This window comes from Erinaceus europaeus, chromosome 4, assembly GCF_950295315.1.
Source record: "Erinaceus europaeus chromosome 4, mEriEur2.1, whole genome shotgun sequence".
In the NCBI taxonomy this organism is placed as follows: domain Eukaryota; kingdom Metazoa; phylum Chordata; class Mammalia; order Eulipotyphla; family Erinaceidae; genus Erinaceus; species Erinaceus europaeus.
The window spans coordinates 111,137,562-111,154,976 of NC_080165.1; the positions used below are offsets into that span (position 1 = coordinate 111,137,562).

General features: G+C 36.6%; 1 long non-coding RNA gene across 1 annotated transcript in view; it reads left to right on the plus strand.

The window, feature by feature from the left end:
• Window positions 1-15,838, plus strand: part of LOC132538308 (uncharacterized) — a 70,929-nt gene extending 55,091 nt beyond the window's left edge. The window contains exons 2-3 of the long non-coding RNA XR_009549704.1: window positions 15,072-15,176; window positions 15,650-15,838. This is a non-coding gene — a long non-coding RNA (uncharacterized LOC132538308). The remainder of the gene's footprint in view (window positions 1-15,071; window positions 15,177-15,649) is intronic.
• The last annotated feature ends 1,577 nt before the right edge of the window (window positions 15,839-17,415 follow it).

Sequence of the window (17,415 nt, forward strand, 5' to 3'; positions counted from 1 at the left end):
CGACCAGTCAATGTCCATGTTCAGCGGGGAAGCAGTTACAGAAGCCAGACCTTCCACCTTCTGCAACCCACAATGACCCTGGGTCCATACTCCCAGAGGGATAGAGAATGGGAAAGCTATTGGGGAGGGGATGGGATATGGAGATCGTATGGTTGGAATTGTGTGGAGTTGTACCCCTCCTATCCTATGGTATTATTAATGTCTCCTTTCTTAAATAAAAAAAAGTGCCTGTTAGTTTTAGTTTTAGATAGTCATCGTCACTAATATTGAGGGATTTTTTTCAATTTACTTTTTGCTCTTTTGCCACCAGGATTATCACTGTAGCTCTGTGCATGCATGATGAGTCCACTGTACCTAGTAGGCATTTTTATTCCTTTTTCATTAATAAAAGATGAGAGATAGAGACATAGAGTGAGATAGAGAGTGTTAGAGAGAGAAGGAGATACCTGTATGTGGGGAATGGGTACTTAAACCCAAGTACTCACATATGATAATATGTACATTCCACTGGCTATACCCCCTCAACTCCAAATATTATTAATAATGTATTTTAAAATTAGAATTATAACATTTTTATTATTTATCATTTAAAATTCATTATGTTCTATATGGAAGTTAATTCAGAAATCTCTTAGTTATATACTTGGCACAATCACAAATGCATACTCAGTTGCATGAATCCAAGAGTAAATTAGAAATCTTTGAGCTTACCTTAGAATTCAGGGTTATCGATGGAGTTGACAGTAAACAGTATTTATACATTTTTCCCATATTTGGGAGCTACTGTCTTCCCTGATCCATATTTCTGGTCCTTCTTCCAGCCATGACATCATCTCCCCAGACAATAACATGGGTCCACATGCATATCACATGGCAGTCTCACACACACACACAAAAAAAAAAAAAAAAAAAAAAAAAAAACCACTAATATAGTCAAGGGCCTTTTGGAATATAACTAAAATAGACCTATTAACTATCTACAAAACAAAGACTCCCAAATCTTCATCTGCACTATTCCAACCTTTAGGTTCATGATTAGTCAACAAGTTGTTTGGCTTTATATGTTAACTCTCCTTTGAGCCACCAGGTTCCAGATGCTACCATGATGCCAACCAGACCTCACTGTCAGATGACCCCACAATATGTCCTGGATCCCCACTTCCTCAGAGCCCTGCCCCAATAGGGAAAGAGAGAGACAGGCTGGGAGTATGGCTCGACCTGTCAAAGCCCATGCTCAGCAAGGAAGCAATTACAGAAGCCAGACCTTCCACCTTCTGCACCCCATAATGTCTCTTGGTCCATGATCCCAGAGGGATAAAGAATAGGAAAACTATCAGGGGAGGGGAAGAGATATCGAGTTCTGGTGGTGGGAATGTGTGGAGTTGTACCTCTCTTATCCTATGATGAAAAGTCAAAAAGCTATAAATTGAATTACTTCTGTCATTCTATGTGATCATTTATTTTCTATGTTTGTTTAAATACAAAATGAAAATATATCTTTATTTTTAAAAATTCTTTGTTTATATATTTAAAAGAAAAATTACTTTTATTTGTATTTTTTACTTATTTATTTATTTATAAAAAGGAAACTTCGACAAAACCATAGGATACGAGGGGTACAACTCCATACAATTCCCACCACCAGAACTGCCTGGCTTCTGACATTTCTTCCCCACTGAACATGGGTGTTGACAGGATGATCCATACTCCCAGCCTGTCTCTCTCTTTCCCTAGTAGGGTGGGGCTCTGGAGAAATGGATCTCTAGGACATATTGGTGGGGTTGTCTGTCCAGGGAAGTCTGGTGGGCATCCTGCTAGCGTCTGGAACCTGGTGGCTGAAAAGAAAGTTGACATACAAGGCCAAACAAATCCTTGATCAATAATGAACTTAAAGGCTAGAATAATGCCGATGAAGAGTTGGGGGATACTCCATTTTGTAGATTATTTTTATTTTTAAAGGAAAAAAATTACTCAGTAGGGATGTGATCCTGAGTTTAATCTCTTTATCATAAAATAAATAACCTTAGAATTAAAGAGTCAAAGACTGGTCAGTCAACACCCATGTTCAGCGGGGAAGCAATTACAGAAGCCAGACTTTCCACCTTCTGCAACCCACAATGACCTTGGGTGCATACTCCCAGAGGGATAAAGAATGGGAAAGCTATCAGGAAGGGGATGGGATATGGAAATCTGGTGGTGGGAATTGTGTGGAGTTGTAACCCTCCTATCCTTCGGTTTTGTTAATGTCTCCTTTTTTTAAAATAAATAAATCAATTAATAAAAAAAAGTCAAAACTGGCAAAATAGCTCATTTTGATAGTGTGCTGTTTTGTCTTGCATGAAACCCAAATTTGAGCCAGGCACCCACCACACTGGAAGAAGCTTTGGAGCTGTGATTTCTTTCCTTCTCTTTGCTTCTCTGTCTGAAAAAAAAAAAAAAAATCAGCCTGGTTAGGTAAAGCCCAAGAAGTGGCAAAAATGATTAAAAGTTATGTTGATTATAAACTATTAAATTAAAATATTTCCTTATGTAGTATAACTGAGGAGCAAATGTCATAAAAATCTTCTAGTTAAGTATCAAAATTGCTAAGAATGCAACAGGAAGTCACTGAATATTTTTTATGAGCGAGCTCACAAAAGTTTTCAAGAATTCAAGAATTATAAAAGACATCATAGCATATAGAAAAAGATATCTGTATATATTGTTTTATGTATGTTGAGCTAAATAGATACTGTAATTAGAGAAAAATGTGAATATGTTTTTCTAAAACAATAAAATATATTAAGTTATGAAAAATGTTCTTTTGTACAAGTAGTGAAATATTGTTGCATTTTTATGGTGGAACATTATTCTTACTTCTAGTTAGTTTGTCCATGAAAGCAAACAGTTCTCATATTTACCCACAAACATAAATTTCTACATTTCAAGAAATCATTGATAAAATAATGAAATTTGGATGATTTACTGCCCAATATATAGGGGTTTTCCTAATTGTTGTTAAGTATGTGGTTATTATAACTAGAATGCCACTGTGCAGAAGAATTATATATCCCACCCAATGAAAGGTTGACCTGATTCTGTGACTTACTTCAACTCATGAAATGTTAGCAACATGAGGAATGTTATGGTGTTCTGGGGGAGAAGTTTTGTTTCTTTTCTTTTTTCTTTTCTTTTCTTTTCTTTTCTTTTCTTTTCTTTTCTTTTCTTTTCTTTTCTTTTCTCTTCTCTTCTATTCAATTCTTTTCTTTTCTTTCCTTCTCTTCTCTTTTCATTTTTTAGTGATTTAATATTGATTTACAAAACTACAAGATGACAGATAACAGGGGTATATAATTCCATACCTTTTCTACCACCAAAATTCTATGTTCCCATCACCTCCTTTGGAAACCACATTATTTCTCCCAAGATCCCAGAATTGGGCTATTATTTCTATTTTATTACATATCATTTCTATAACTATCTATCTATATTTATATATATTTTTGTCAGAAGTTTTTAGTCAGTATGCATTTTGTCATTTTTCTTCCAGTTTTTGTGAACACAAAATCATGGAGTCTCTATCCACCCAGATTTCCCACAGACGAATCTACTAGAACCCCTTTGTCAACATTAACCCATTATGAATACATTTATATACATCCTTGGAACTTATTGTATAGATATCATTATATCTGTTCTAACTGAACATTTAATATGAAGACCATTTTCTCTTACTTTTTTTTTTAGGCTTTTAGAACAATTGAATGATAGTGTAAGAAAAAAATTAACTGGAAGAGGTTTTCTAGAAACAGAAAAATTTGAGCCAAGTCGAATGACTAGTCCTTCAAAACTTGTTTTATCACATTTCCTTCTTCTTCCTATCCTAAATAGCACACACACAAATGATAATAATAATAATAATAATAATAACAACAATAGTAATAATATGATTAAAATACCTGGCAAGGGAATCTGAGAGTTCAGCCTCATGGTCTACAGAAAAGTCTATCTAAAATAGGGCCTCAGGACCCCTAAGGCTTCATTCTGGTTGAGGTGCAGATCTGCCATTTATTCACAGACCCTTTCCCAGCACCAAGTATGTTGAGGTCATTGGGAACTAGGAAACTTATGAATAAATTTGAAAGGAGATCTGAAAATTTAGATGAATGCCAAAGGAGTCCTTTGTGAGTAAAATTAAGTAGTCATTGCGATAGAGGACACACATTTTAACTGGCTCTGCTCCACAGCAACCACCCAAGGCTTCCTCTAGGAGACAGAGACATGGATCTGTGTAAAATGACTTAATTTTCTTAATCAACTATTTTATTGTGAGCTTTTAATTTCATTCCATGCTTTTTTTTTCTTTTTCATTTTTGCCTAATACAGCTCTAAGTACCGTGGCAAACATTTGACAGTTTGCTCAGCAGGTGCTGGGCTCTGCAGAGCTTGTATAGCTCTACCTTTTATTAATTGGGTTTCAAAATGTGTTCTTGTGTGAACAGAAGCTAAGATGGGGCTATTGTACCTGTCAACATGAAGCTGGGCGAAATAAAATATTTGGAATGTGTTTTAAAATAACTCATTGTGAACTTGATCACTGATAATTTAAAAGCAGAAATATTAAAAAGTTGAAATAAATAATCATGCAATCCAAATGGCAACAGCATTGAAGAAATGATGAATTATGCTCAAGGTTTTTCCATATTTGTCAGTAATGAGAAAGGCATTTGCTTTGTGCCTGAGAGTTTATGTATTGTGAAAAAATTCTGAGAAAGCATTTTAATGAAAAAAATCTAGAGACCTTAGCAGTAGTGACTACACTGAACATTAACTTGGCTCTAAATACTCTCCACTGCTCTAAAATTCCACTGCTCACTGCTTTCAATTTCAACTTTCTTTTCTCAACTTGGGAGTTTTTTGTTGTTTTTTTTTTCATCATCAGGAATCACCATCAATCTGAAATTTCAAATTCCATCATGGAAGAATTTCTGTTTTCTACTGGCTCTTGAAGAATATGTCTCTCTTTTGGTATAAGTATTTTTGTGACTGTTTTCCCACATATGTTTGAATTCAATGAACTGGAATGATAAAACTTCTACTTACAAAAGTAAACAAAAGGGACATGAAGAGGAAGATGTCAAAGTTGACAAAAAATTCAGGGACATGCCAGGCCCTCTCTTGTCGTTATCACAGTCATTTATACCACTAATTTTACTCAACTATAAAGACTGACTGTTATATGTTCTCCCAAGAATATTTATATTGTTTCCCTAAAAAGGCTTAGGTTCTAATGTTTAAGCATGAGAAAAACAGAGATGAAGCCACAATAATCTTCAAATGAAAAACTAAAGAAATAGAAACAAAATTATCATGCTTACTCCTGAGTAAAGAAATAATAAACCATTTTATTATTGTTAAAGTTTTGAAAAGTTAAGGCAATGAAAATAAATAAAAAAATAAAAACGCTCTACTCCCAGAGATGACTGTTTTTTTATCTATCCCTACTGGGTCTTTTTACATGTTTCTGTTTTACATATTTTCACCCATAGAAATATGGAATTATGGCAAACTATGTTTAGTTACATTTGCACACTTGCAATAGATCAAGGATAATATTTAAATTGAGAACGTAGAATTATCGCATCTTATTTGTGAGTGCCCAATATTTCATTAAATGGATTGAGAAGTTATTTTAACCAGTACTTTTTTTTTTGCAGTACTTTTTAAAAATTTATTTATTTATATAAGAAAGGATAAATTAACAAAACCAAAGGGTAGGAGGGGTACAACTCCACACAATTCTCACCACCCAATCTCCATATCTCCCCCCCTCCCCCCAATAGCTTTCCCACTCTCTATCCCTCTGGGAGCATGGACCCAGGGTCATTGTGGGTTGGAGAAGGCGGAAGGTCTGGCTTCTGTAATTGCTTCCCCGCTGAACATGGACATTGACTGGTCGGTCCATACTCCCAGTCTGCCTCTCTCTTTCCAGTAGGGTGGGGCTCTGGAGAAGCAGAGCTCCAGGACACATTGGTGGGGTCTTCAGTCCAGGGAAGCCTGGCCGGCATCCTGATAACATCTGGAACCTGGTGACTGAAAAGAGAGTTAACATACAAAGCCAAACAAATTGTTGAGCAATCATGGACCCAAAGGTTGGAATAGTGGAGAGGAAGTGTTAGAGGGATACTCGCTGCAAACTCTATTGTACTTCTGCTTTCAGGTATATATTTTGCAGTAGTTTATGGATACATGAGAAAACATGCTCTCTCTCACAGAAACTGGTGTATATCTAGGTTTTGGGACTTTGTTAGAAAGTTAACCACCTGAGATGAAATTAGAGTATACTATGAAAGGAAAGGTCTCACCCAAGTAATGAAGCTGAAGGGTTGTCATTCCACACGTGAAGTCTCTGGACACAGTCTGAAGTGAAGCATGTTGAGGTGGCAATCGTTGTGATGATTAGGTTGTGATCGGCAGATGCAATATTATTTGATATGGATTGGGAGAGGCATACGGGAAAGTGGGCCCTATCCAAGGGTTCCAGGACTGGGGGAAGTAGAGGCTCTATAGTGGAGATGTGAGGTTCCTGCTGTCTTAGGGTTCAAAAAGACAATCGATAGTTAATGTTATCATCACATTATTTGATGATTGGGTTAACTTTGAAAAGTCCTTTTGTTGGTGTTTGCTGTACAGTACCCAGTATCTTATATAAAGCTGGGTTGATACTGATCTACTTGGTCTAGGCTTTTGAGAGAGTCCGCATATCAAATACACAGCCTATATATTAAAAAGATTCAGCCTGTGTTTTAAAAAACTTCGAGACATACAATTCATTTTCCCCCTCTCATAATAATTAACTAGTGATTTATATGACTACATTATACTAGGAGTGTACATAAACACTATTCCTACCACCAAAAGACTATGACCCATACCTCCCACCCACTCCCACCCCCCGCTGGCCCAGGAGCTGCATGTCTGCCCCTCACCACAGGGTTTTTACTTTGGTGCCCTACTTACAGTTATGTCAGGTCCTTCTTTTAGTTTCCCTTTCAGATCTTCTTACTCAACTTCTGTTGATGAGTGGGATCATCCCATACTCATCTTTATTTTTCTGACATAGCTCACTTAACATAATTCCTTCTAGCTCTGTCCAAGATGGGTCAGAGAAGGTGGGTTCATTGTTCTTGATAGCTGCATAGTATTCCATTGTGTATATATACCACAGCTTTCTCAGCCACTCATCTGTTGTTGGGCACCTGGGCTGCTTCCAGGTTTTAGCTATTATGAATTGTACTGCTAAGAACACAGGAGTACACACTTCTTTCTGGTTGGGTGTTATGGAGTCCTTGGGATATAATCCCAGGAGAGGAATTACTGGATCATATGGAAGGTCCATGTCTAGCCTTGTGAGAGTTTTCCAGACTGCTCTCCACAGAGGCTCTGCCAATTTACATTCCCACCAGCAATGCTAAAGGGTTCCTCTGTCCCCACATCCTCTCCAGCATTTGTTGCTGCTGTCCTTTTTGATGTATGCCATTCTTACAGGAGTGAGGTGGTATCTTAGTGTTGTCTTAATTTGCATTTCTCTGACAATCAGTGACCTAGAGCAGTTTTTCATATGTTTGTTAGCCTTTTGGATCTCCTCTGTGGTGAATGTTTTGTTCATATCCTCTGGCCATTTTTGGATGGGGTCATTTGCTTTTTTGGTACTAAGTTTGCTGAGCTTTCTGTATATTTTTGTGATTAGCCTCTTGTTTGATGTATGGCATGTGAAGATCCTCTCCCATTCTGTGAGGGGTCTCTTTGTTTGTTTAATAGTTTCTTTGGATGTGCAGAAGCTTTTCAATTTGATGTAGTCCCATTGGTTTGTTTCTGCTTTAGTCTTCCTTGCAATTGGGTTTGATTCATCAAAGATGTCCTTGAGGTGTAGGTGGGAAAGTGTTCTACCAATGTTTTCCTCTAAGTATTTGATAGTTTCTGGTCTGACATCCAGGTCTTTGATCCATTTGGAGTTTATTTTTGTTTCTGGTGAGATAAAGTGGTTCAATTTCATTCTCCTAGTTTTCCCAGCACCATTTATTGAAGAGAGCCACATTCTTCCATTTAATCCTTTGGGGCCCCTTATAAAAGATTAGATGTCCATAGGTGTGGGGATTTATTTCTGGGCTTTCAATTCTGTTCCACTGGTCTGTGTGCCTATTTTTGTTCTAGTACCATGCTCTTTAGATGACGATGGCTTTATAATATAGTGTAAGATCTGGGAGTATGATGCCTCCTTTTCTGTTTCTTTTCCTCAAGATGGTTTTGGCAATTCTAGGTGTTTCCAGATTCCAGATAAATGATTGTAGTGTTTGTTCTATTCTCTTAAAGAAGCTTTGTGCAACTTTGATGGGTATTGTATTAAATTTGTATATGGCTCTGGGGAGAATATTAATTTTGACGATATTTATTCTTCCAATCCATGGGCATGGGATATCTTTCCATTTCTTGGTATTAGTTTCTATTTCCTTGAAGAGTGACTTATAGTTTTCAGTATACAAGTCTTTCTCTTCTTTGGTCAACTTTATTCCTAGGTATTTTATTGATTTTGCTGGAACAGTAAATGGGAGTGATTTCTGGATGTCTTCTTCTTCAGATTTAGTGTTTGCATAAAGAAATGACACTGATTTTTGTACACTGATTTTGTAGCCTGATACCTTGCTGTATTGCCTAATAAATTCCAGTAGTTTTCTGCTACATTCTTTAGGTTTTTCTATGTATAGTATTATATCATCTGCAAATAGTGAGAGCTTGATTTCTTCTCTTCCAATCTGTATTCCTTTGATTTCTTTCTCTTGCCTGATTGCTATGGCAGGAACTTCCAATACTATGTTGAAGAGTAATGGTGACAGTGAACAGCCCTGTCTAGTCCCTGATCTGAGGGGGGATGCTTTCAGCTTCTGGAAACTGAGTATGATGTTGGCTGTGGTTTTGCCATATATGGATTCCACTATCTAGAGGAATTTCCCATCTATTCCCATTTTTTGTAGACTTTTGAGCATGAATGGGTGTTGGATTTTGTCATAGGCTTTCTCTGCATCTTGAGATAATCATGTGGTTTTTGGCTTTGCTTTTATTGATGTGGTGAATGACATTGTTTGACTTACGTATGTTGAACCAGCCTTGCATTCCTGGGATGAATCCCACTTGGTCGTGAGGAACAATCTTTCTGATATGCTGCTGTATCCGTTTGGCCAAGATCTTGTTTAATATTTTGGCATCTATGTTCATCAGAGATAAAGCTCTGTAGTTTTCCTTTTTTGTTCTGTGCCTATCAGCTTTTGGTATCAGGGTGATGTTGGCTTCATAGAAGGTGGAAGGGAGTATTCCTGTTTCTTCAATCTTATGGAAAAGCTTAAGAAGTATGGGTACTAACTGTTTCCTGAAAGTTTTGTAGAATTCATTTGTGAAACCGTCTGGTCCAGGACTTTTGTTGGGGAGATTCTTAATAACGGTTTCAATTTCTTTGTCTTTGATTGGTGCATTTAGATTTTGTAGTTCTTCTTGGTTCAGTTTTGGAAGGGCATTTGCTTCTAGGAATTGTTCCATTTCTTCCAGATTCTCTAGCTTGGTGGTGTATAGTTCTTTATAGAAGTTTTGCATGATTCTCTTGATTTCTGTGGTGTCAGTTGTGATATCTCCTCCATCTTTTACAATTCTATTAATTTTCGTCTTCTCTCTTTTTTGTTTGGTGAGTCTGGCTAGTGGTTTGTCAATTTTGTTTAATCTTTCAAATAACCAACATTTGGCTTCATTGATCTTTTGTAAGCTTCTTTTATTTTCGATGTTGTTTTTTTCTGCTCTAATTTTAGTGATTTCTGTCCTTCTGGTTGCTTTAGGGTTCTTTTGTTCCTCTTCCTCTAAGTCCTTGAGGTGTGCAGTAAGGTCATTCATTTGAGCTTTTTCTTTTTGTTTAATATGTGATTGTATGGCTATAAGTTTCCCTCTCAGTACTGCTTTAGCTGTGTCCCAAATATTTTGAAAGGTTGTGTCTTCATTTTCATTTGTTTCCAAATGTTCCAGGAACATTTGAATTTCCTGCTTGAGTGACTCTCTGACCCAGTGGTTCTTAAGCAGTATGTTGTTTAGTTTCCAAATTCTGTGACTCTTAATAATTTTCTGTTTGTTGTTAAATGTTAGTTTTACTCCACTGTGGTCTGAGAAGATACTTGGGATGATTTCGATGTTCTTGAATTTATTGATGCTGTCTTTGTGGCCTAACATGTGGTCCATCCTTGAGGATGTGTTATGTGGATTTGAAAAGAAGGTGTATTCCAGTTTTTTTGGGGTGAAGGACTCTGAAAATGTCCAAGAGGTCTAGTCTGTCAATCTCTTCATTCAATTCTCTTGTATCTTTGTTGGTTCTCTGCATTGTTGATCTGTCTAAGTGTATTGAAGTCTCCCACTATTATTGTATTACTACTGTTGTATTTTTGAATTTCTTTCTGTAAGTGCTTGACATATTTAGATGATCCCTTATTGGGTGCATAGATGTTAATAATTGTTAAGTTTTCTTGGCTGATTGATCCTCTAATAATTATATAATGTCCTTACCTATCTTTTATTACTTTATTTAATTTAAAATCTATTGTGTCTGAGATGAGAATGGCTGTTTCTGCCCTTTTTTGTGGTCCGTTAGCCTGTATGATAGTTTTCCATCCTTTCACTTTAAGTCTGTGTTTATCTTGTTGTGACAGATGGGATTCTTGCAAGCAGCATATGGTTGGGTTATGTTTTCTTGATCCATACCCCCACTCTGTGCTTTTTGGTGAGTTTTTTGGGTGAGTTTAAGCCATTGACATTTATTGATATTATGGATTTAATGTATTGTAGTGCCATTGTTCTAAAAAGATTTTTGTTTGCTCTGATATATTGCAAGTATTATACTGATGTTCTTGTTTATAAGAGGTCTTTTAGAACCTCTTTCAGGGCTGGTTTGGTGATGGTTGCTTCCTTTAACTTTTGTTTGTCTAAGAAGGTTTTGATCCCTCCATCTAGTTTGAATGAAAGCCTAGCAGGATATATTATCCTTGGTTGAAAATCTTTTTCATTCAGGGCTTAATAGATATCTTGCCATTCTCTTCTGGCCTTTAGAGTTTGAGTGGAGAAGTCTGCAGATAATCTTATGGGTTTTCCCCTGTATGTGACTTTTTGTTTCTCTCTTGCAGCCTTTAGGATCCTTTCTTTATCCTTACTCCTTCTCATTGTGACTATGATGTGTCTTGGTGTCTTCGGTCTGGGTTGATTCTGTTTTGGAACTCTCTGGGCCTCTTGAATCTTGATGTCCTTTCTGTTATTCAGGTCTGGGAAGTTTTCTTCTATTATTTCCTCTAGAATGTTTCCTTTCCTTTCCTCTCTTTCTTCCTCTGGCACGCCAACTATATGAATGTTGCTTCTTATGAGATCATCCCAAATATCTCTGTTGTTGTTTTCAGTGTCTCTCAATCTCTTTTTGAGCTCTTTCACCTCTTTCTTAGTCTTCTCTAACTCATCCTCAGTCTGACTAATTCTGTTTTCTGCTTCTGTTAGTCTGCTTTCCCTTGCCTCAGCTTCTTTCTTCATTACAGCTATTTCTGATTTCAGTTCTTTAATTGCCTCAAGTTAATCAGTATTTTCCTTGGGGGTCTCAACTGTTGTTTCCCTAATACTGCCATTCCTTTCCTCCAATGTTGTTTTCATTTCTGTGATTAATAAGTTTATTATTGCTTGCATACTTTTCTTATCTATAGTTACTTCTGGATGATTTGTAGTTTCTTTTGGGCTCTTGTCTTCATTCATTGGAGTAGCAGTTTTATTTGTTTTTGATCTACCCATTTTTTTGATTTATGTGATTTTTTTTTTATGCTCTGTTGTTCCTCAGTTGTTGTGTCTTGAGTACAAGCAACACTATACTAAATACCTTTATGACAAATGCACTCACCAACCTCAGGAATTACAATAGCAACTGAAGCAAGTATTGAAGCCGTTTAATCACTACCAATTAGCCAAACAATGTCTCCAGTTCATGAAAAAATAGCAACCAAGTCCTAGTGAAGAAGAAAGAGAAAGGAAAGAAGGGATAGCAAGAATAGACAGTTATGCAAATCTACTATCCACTGTATATTCTAGGGGCAGCAATAGGAGAAAGGGAAGTAGAGCAGAGATACACACATAGAGAGTCCACTCTGAGTCAGATTTCTTCCCCAAAATAGTTCACAAATTCAGAAAGACAAAGAAGGAAGGAAGAAATATATGACAAGATAAAAAAAATAGAGAGAGACACAAGAGAGAGAAAAGAGAAAAGATAAGAAAAAGAGCTGTAGTTATAGAGCAGTGAAAGGAAGAAAGGAAAGGTTTTTTTTAATTGATTATTTTTTATTTTATTTTATTTTTTAATTAGCTAGGAGGAGGAAGAATGGGAGAGTCTGTAGAAGAAATAGGAGTTACGAGACAAGTTCCTCTCATAATAGATAAGATGCCCACTACCCTAGCAATGAAAGATATCCTAAGAGTTAATCTGATCAACCTAAAGGGGGGGCGGGAAGATATATGCCTTTATATAGTATACATAATAAAATAGATCAGGGTAAAACACCCTGTTCCAGATTGCCTTAAGCCTCCCGGGAGGCAGCTGATTCTTAAGAAAGAAAGAAAAAAATAACCTCAGGACTAGACAAGAATAGCAGGAATAGACAGTTATGCAAATCTACTATCCACTGTATATTCTAGGGGTAGCTAAAGGAGGAAGGGAAGTTGATCAGAGACACTCTCAGAGAGAGTCCACTCTGAGTCAGCCTTCTTCCCCTAAATAATTCCAAAACGTGTATAAGTGAATTCATAAAGCTGTAGGATTAAGGAAGAAAGCATGACAAGAATGAGGGAAAAAAAGGAAAAAAAGAGAGAGAGAGAGAGAGAGAGAAAAGAAAAAGATAAGAAAATGAATAGTAATAAAAAGCGGTGAAAGGAAAGTTTCTATTTATTTATTTATTTATTATTATTTGATTAGCTATGGGGGGGAGGAAGGGGAGCTGTTGTGCAGAGGCAGCTGGTTTTCTACTTAGAAAGAAAAAAGGCCAGAGATTTCAGAAGGGAATAGACTTAGAATGAATGATACTCCCTGGTGGGACTGAAATCTTGGTAAAGAAAGAAGCTCAGCAGGGGAGCCTGCTAGGAGCCTGTCCCCAGGGACTGGTTATGGGGGGGATAGGGGGAGGAAGTATGCTTTGGGAATAATAATTTAAAAGAAAAAAAATTTTTTCCCTTTCTTTCTACTCTATTTTTTAACCCAAATTAAGTTATAGTCACCTCCTTGGTGTTACCGCTAGGACCCCTTATTGACTGGCCTACTAAAGACAGAAAATCCTACCGTTTCCAGGAGATGTGGTCAGAGCTCAAGCCACTAGCAGCTTCTCAGTCTGCCATCTTCCGGGAACCCCCTTAACCAGTTCTTATTGGCAAAAAGTGTTTGATGTGTCTAATATGTCAGTATGATAGTAATTTGAGTCAATTATTTTTGGAGGAAAGATTTCTAGAAACAATGGAAAGTTAAAATGTTGCTACAGCCAGAGACCCACCTTTCTAGGGAAAGAGAGAGGCAGACTGGGAGTATGGACCAACCAGTCAATGCCCATGTTCAGTGGGGAAGCAATTACAGAAGCCAGACCTTCTACCTTCTGCAACCCACAATGACCCTGGGTCCATGCCCCCAGAGGGAAAGAGAATGGGAAAGCTATCAGGGGAGGGGGTGGGATATGAAGATTGGGTGTTTGGAATTGTGTGGAATTGTACCCCTCCTACCCTATGGTTTTGTTAATTAATCCTTTCTTAAATAAAAAAGAAAAAATAATTTGCTACAGATTTCCAGGGTATCGCAAAATATCCTCTGGTAACTTACACTACTAAAGACTTTCTTGCCAAAGGCAAGACACCACTATAAGGAAAGTTAGTAAGGAAAATTAAGATAAAATAAAAACAAATAAAAATATATATACTCATGTACAATGTATGCATAATAAGTCAAATCAATATTTATAAAGTTGGTTAATGTTAAAGACAAAAACTTGAGGGCTGGTGAATTAGCTCATTTGGACTGTAGGCTGTTTTGCCATGTGTACAACCCAGGTTCAAGACACTACAGTGAAGGACATCTTAGTTTTGTAGCCTCTTTCACTCTCTCTCCCTCCCACACTGTCTGAATCTTTAAAAAAAAATCATATTATTTTTCCATTTTGGCTAAGTTGAGGTGACTTACATATAGTTACTTAGAATCTTAATAAAATATTGAACCGACTAGTAATAGGGATTAGCTTTGTATTAATTTATTCTTTACATCTTTAAGTTGAGATATTTTTCCTGACAGATACCTTGCACATATCTTGTCAATATTTTCTATATCTTCTTACTGCTGAAAAAATAATTTTATTACTTTTCCAGTACTCTTACTAACATTGATATTTCATTTTTTTCTCAGTCCAAAATCCTTTTAGGTTTACAAGTGTTCTAGTTGGTTGTGTTATATATTGTTCTTAGATAGAATCATAATGATGCAGGTAACATGTCTTATTATTATTATTATTATTATTATTATTATTATTATATGGTAATGTTTATTTTAATTATAGAAGTCAGTGGGGAAGTCTTTAGTCTTTCTTTTTTTCTTTTTCTCTCTTAATATTTCAATATATATTTGAATCCTTTGACCACTTTGGGAACCTAATAAATATTATCAGTTCTTTCTACTCCTTAAAAATGCATGGGGATCCTATAGCCCTGCTTCCTCCAGAGCCCCACCTCACTAGGGAAAGAGAGAGAGACAGTCTGGGAGTATGGTTTGACCTGTCAACGCCCATGTTCAGCGGGGAAACAATTACAGAAGCCAGACCTTCCACCTTCTGCACTCCATGATGACCCTGGGTCCATATTTCCAGAGGAATAAAGAATAGGAAAGCTATCAGGGGAGGTGATGGGATATGGAATTCTGGTGGTGGGAATTATGTGGAATTGTACCCCTCTTATACTATTTTTTGTCAATGTTTCCTTTTTATAAATAATTTTTTTTAAAAAATGCATAGGGAAGGCCCCGACTGTGTCACACCAGCAGAATGCACACATTGCCACACTCAATGCCCTGGTTCAAGCACCTGATCTCCATCTGCAGGGTTAAATATTTATAAATGGTAAAGCAGTTTTACAGTTATCTCTGTCTCTCCATCTGTTTTTCATTTCTAAGTAAAAAATAGAAGAAAAATTCACTGGTAGTAGTGAATTTGTTGTGCAGATACCAAACATCAGTGACAAGCCTCAGGAGAATACATAACAGATGAAAAAACTAGAAGAAAAAAATGGCTACAAGATCAAGCAAAAACAAATCACAGAGCTAAAGTTGCTTTGATAGGACTGGCCAAAAGGAAACTTTCCAAGTAGGGGTAGGGCTTTACTTAAACAGACTTAATATCTGTTGAGTTCTCATTAGGGGTTCTAGTTATCCAACAGAAGTGTAAACTTTCCTGTGCAATTAAAAACAGTACCTCTGCAAGGCACTTGGCTATAAATTCTTAAGTTCTTTTCAGTCTCTCCCAAAGGAAATGTAGATAAGTAAATAGAGCAGCATAAAAATTAATATTAAATGTGCAAACTTTTTGAATCAGAGTATACCTGGACACTATTTCTATCAACTTTGGCAAGATTCAAGGAATGTACCCTTCTAGTGAGATTTTAAAGATGGTATTAAAGGGACAAAGAGATTTAAGAAGAAAAACAAAAACAAAGATAATTTGGCCTGATACAGTTTTGGAATGATGGGCAGTACCAGATACCTAAAACGGGAAAAGTGCAAAGTTTTTACTGTCTGATAACTTTGTTTTTATGGGAGCCTCAGCCAAAATAATATAATGTTACAAATCTTGCAAAATAAAGATTCATCAGAAACCTAAATTTGCATAATTCCTGAACTATTTTGTTTCAGAATAGAAATCACATAGATAACCTCAGTTTTACCAGGGCTTAGCATAGCAAATTTTTTTTTCCTGACTTAATTGATCCAGAATATTGTGGCCTGCTGAGAAAGCCTAAGGGCTTTCTTTGGTAACAATTTCAGAGATGTGCAGAATGCTTAGTGGAAATTCTTAGCAGTTGCTAGAAATCTAGTGTGAAAAAAAAATAGCTTCAGGAAGATTAACCTAGAAATACCAGTTATACTATTTAAATAAAAAAAGAGTATGTTCTGGGAATATTTATTTGACTTCCACTTTTCTCAATTAAATTTATTGGACACATTTGTCTATAAATTTCCTGCCTGCCTGCCTTTTCCATGTTGTTTCTGTCAATTCATTTTCTTTTATATTTTGTTTACCTGTAACTTATGATTTATTTAATTCACCATCACTGTTTTTAAGCAACTTCAACAATAATCACTAAATCAATGTTTGCAAGCTGAGAATCTAACCAAAGATAGTATTTTGTTTGCCCTAGTCTCTCAAATAAATCAGAATATAGGAACAATTTGATGGAATGGTGGAAGTGGGAGCTGTGGAGGAAATCACCATGTTTGAAGGATTCTTCAATTGTCTAAAAGCTGCTGCTGCTTTGGTGAATTACAATGATATTCATCAAGAGCCAAGACACAAAGCCACTGGGCCAATAACATCTTTCATGAATCGTTAACTATGGCCTTCACTACCATATCCCCACACCTCTGTAACTGATTCCCCAAGTAGATCTTACTAGACTTAATTTTAGCTCCTCTAGGAAATAACCAATGGGTACTTTCTTCTATGGAAATGACCACTATCTATTACATTGATTTTTCATAGATTATCCATGAAGTTTCACAATTGAAGGGCAGAATCTATACTTGTAAAACAATGAACTTTCCTTAAGGGAAACTGTTTCCACTCATGACTGAAAATGTATTCATATGGTATTATTATAATGGCACTAGTTCTTAAGAATGTTTTATTAATTAGATAGAGACTGAGCAAAATTAAGAAGGGAGAGAGAGATAGTAGTACAGAAAGAGAGACACCTAAAGTCCTATTTCACCACTTGTGAAGCTTTCCCCTTTGCAGGTGGTGGCTGAGGGTAGGGGTAGGGGCTAGAACCCAGGTCTTGTGCACTATCTTGTGTGCCAACAGGGCCTCCATGGCACTGATTCTTAGACCAATTTTTTGTGTGTGTTCAAAGCATATTAAGGAAAGAAAATGTAGCAATAATGCTTAAGAATTCCTGGAAGAATTCCTCAACGTTTTATAAAAATACTTAAATGTAGGGAGTCAGGCGGTAGCGCAGCAGGTTAAGCACAAGTGGAGCAAAGCACAAGGATGGGCGTAAGCATCCAGGTTCGATCCCCTGGCTCCCCACCTAGAGGGGAGTCACTTCACAGGCGTGAAGCAGGTCTGCAGGTGTCTTTCTCTCCCC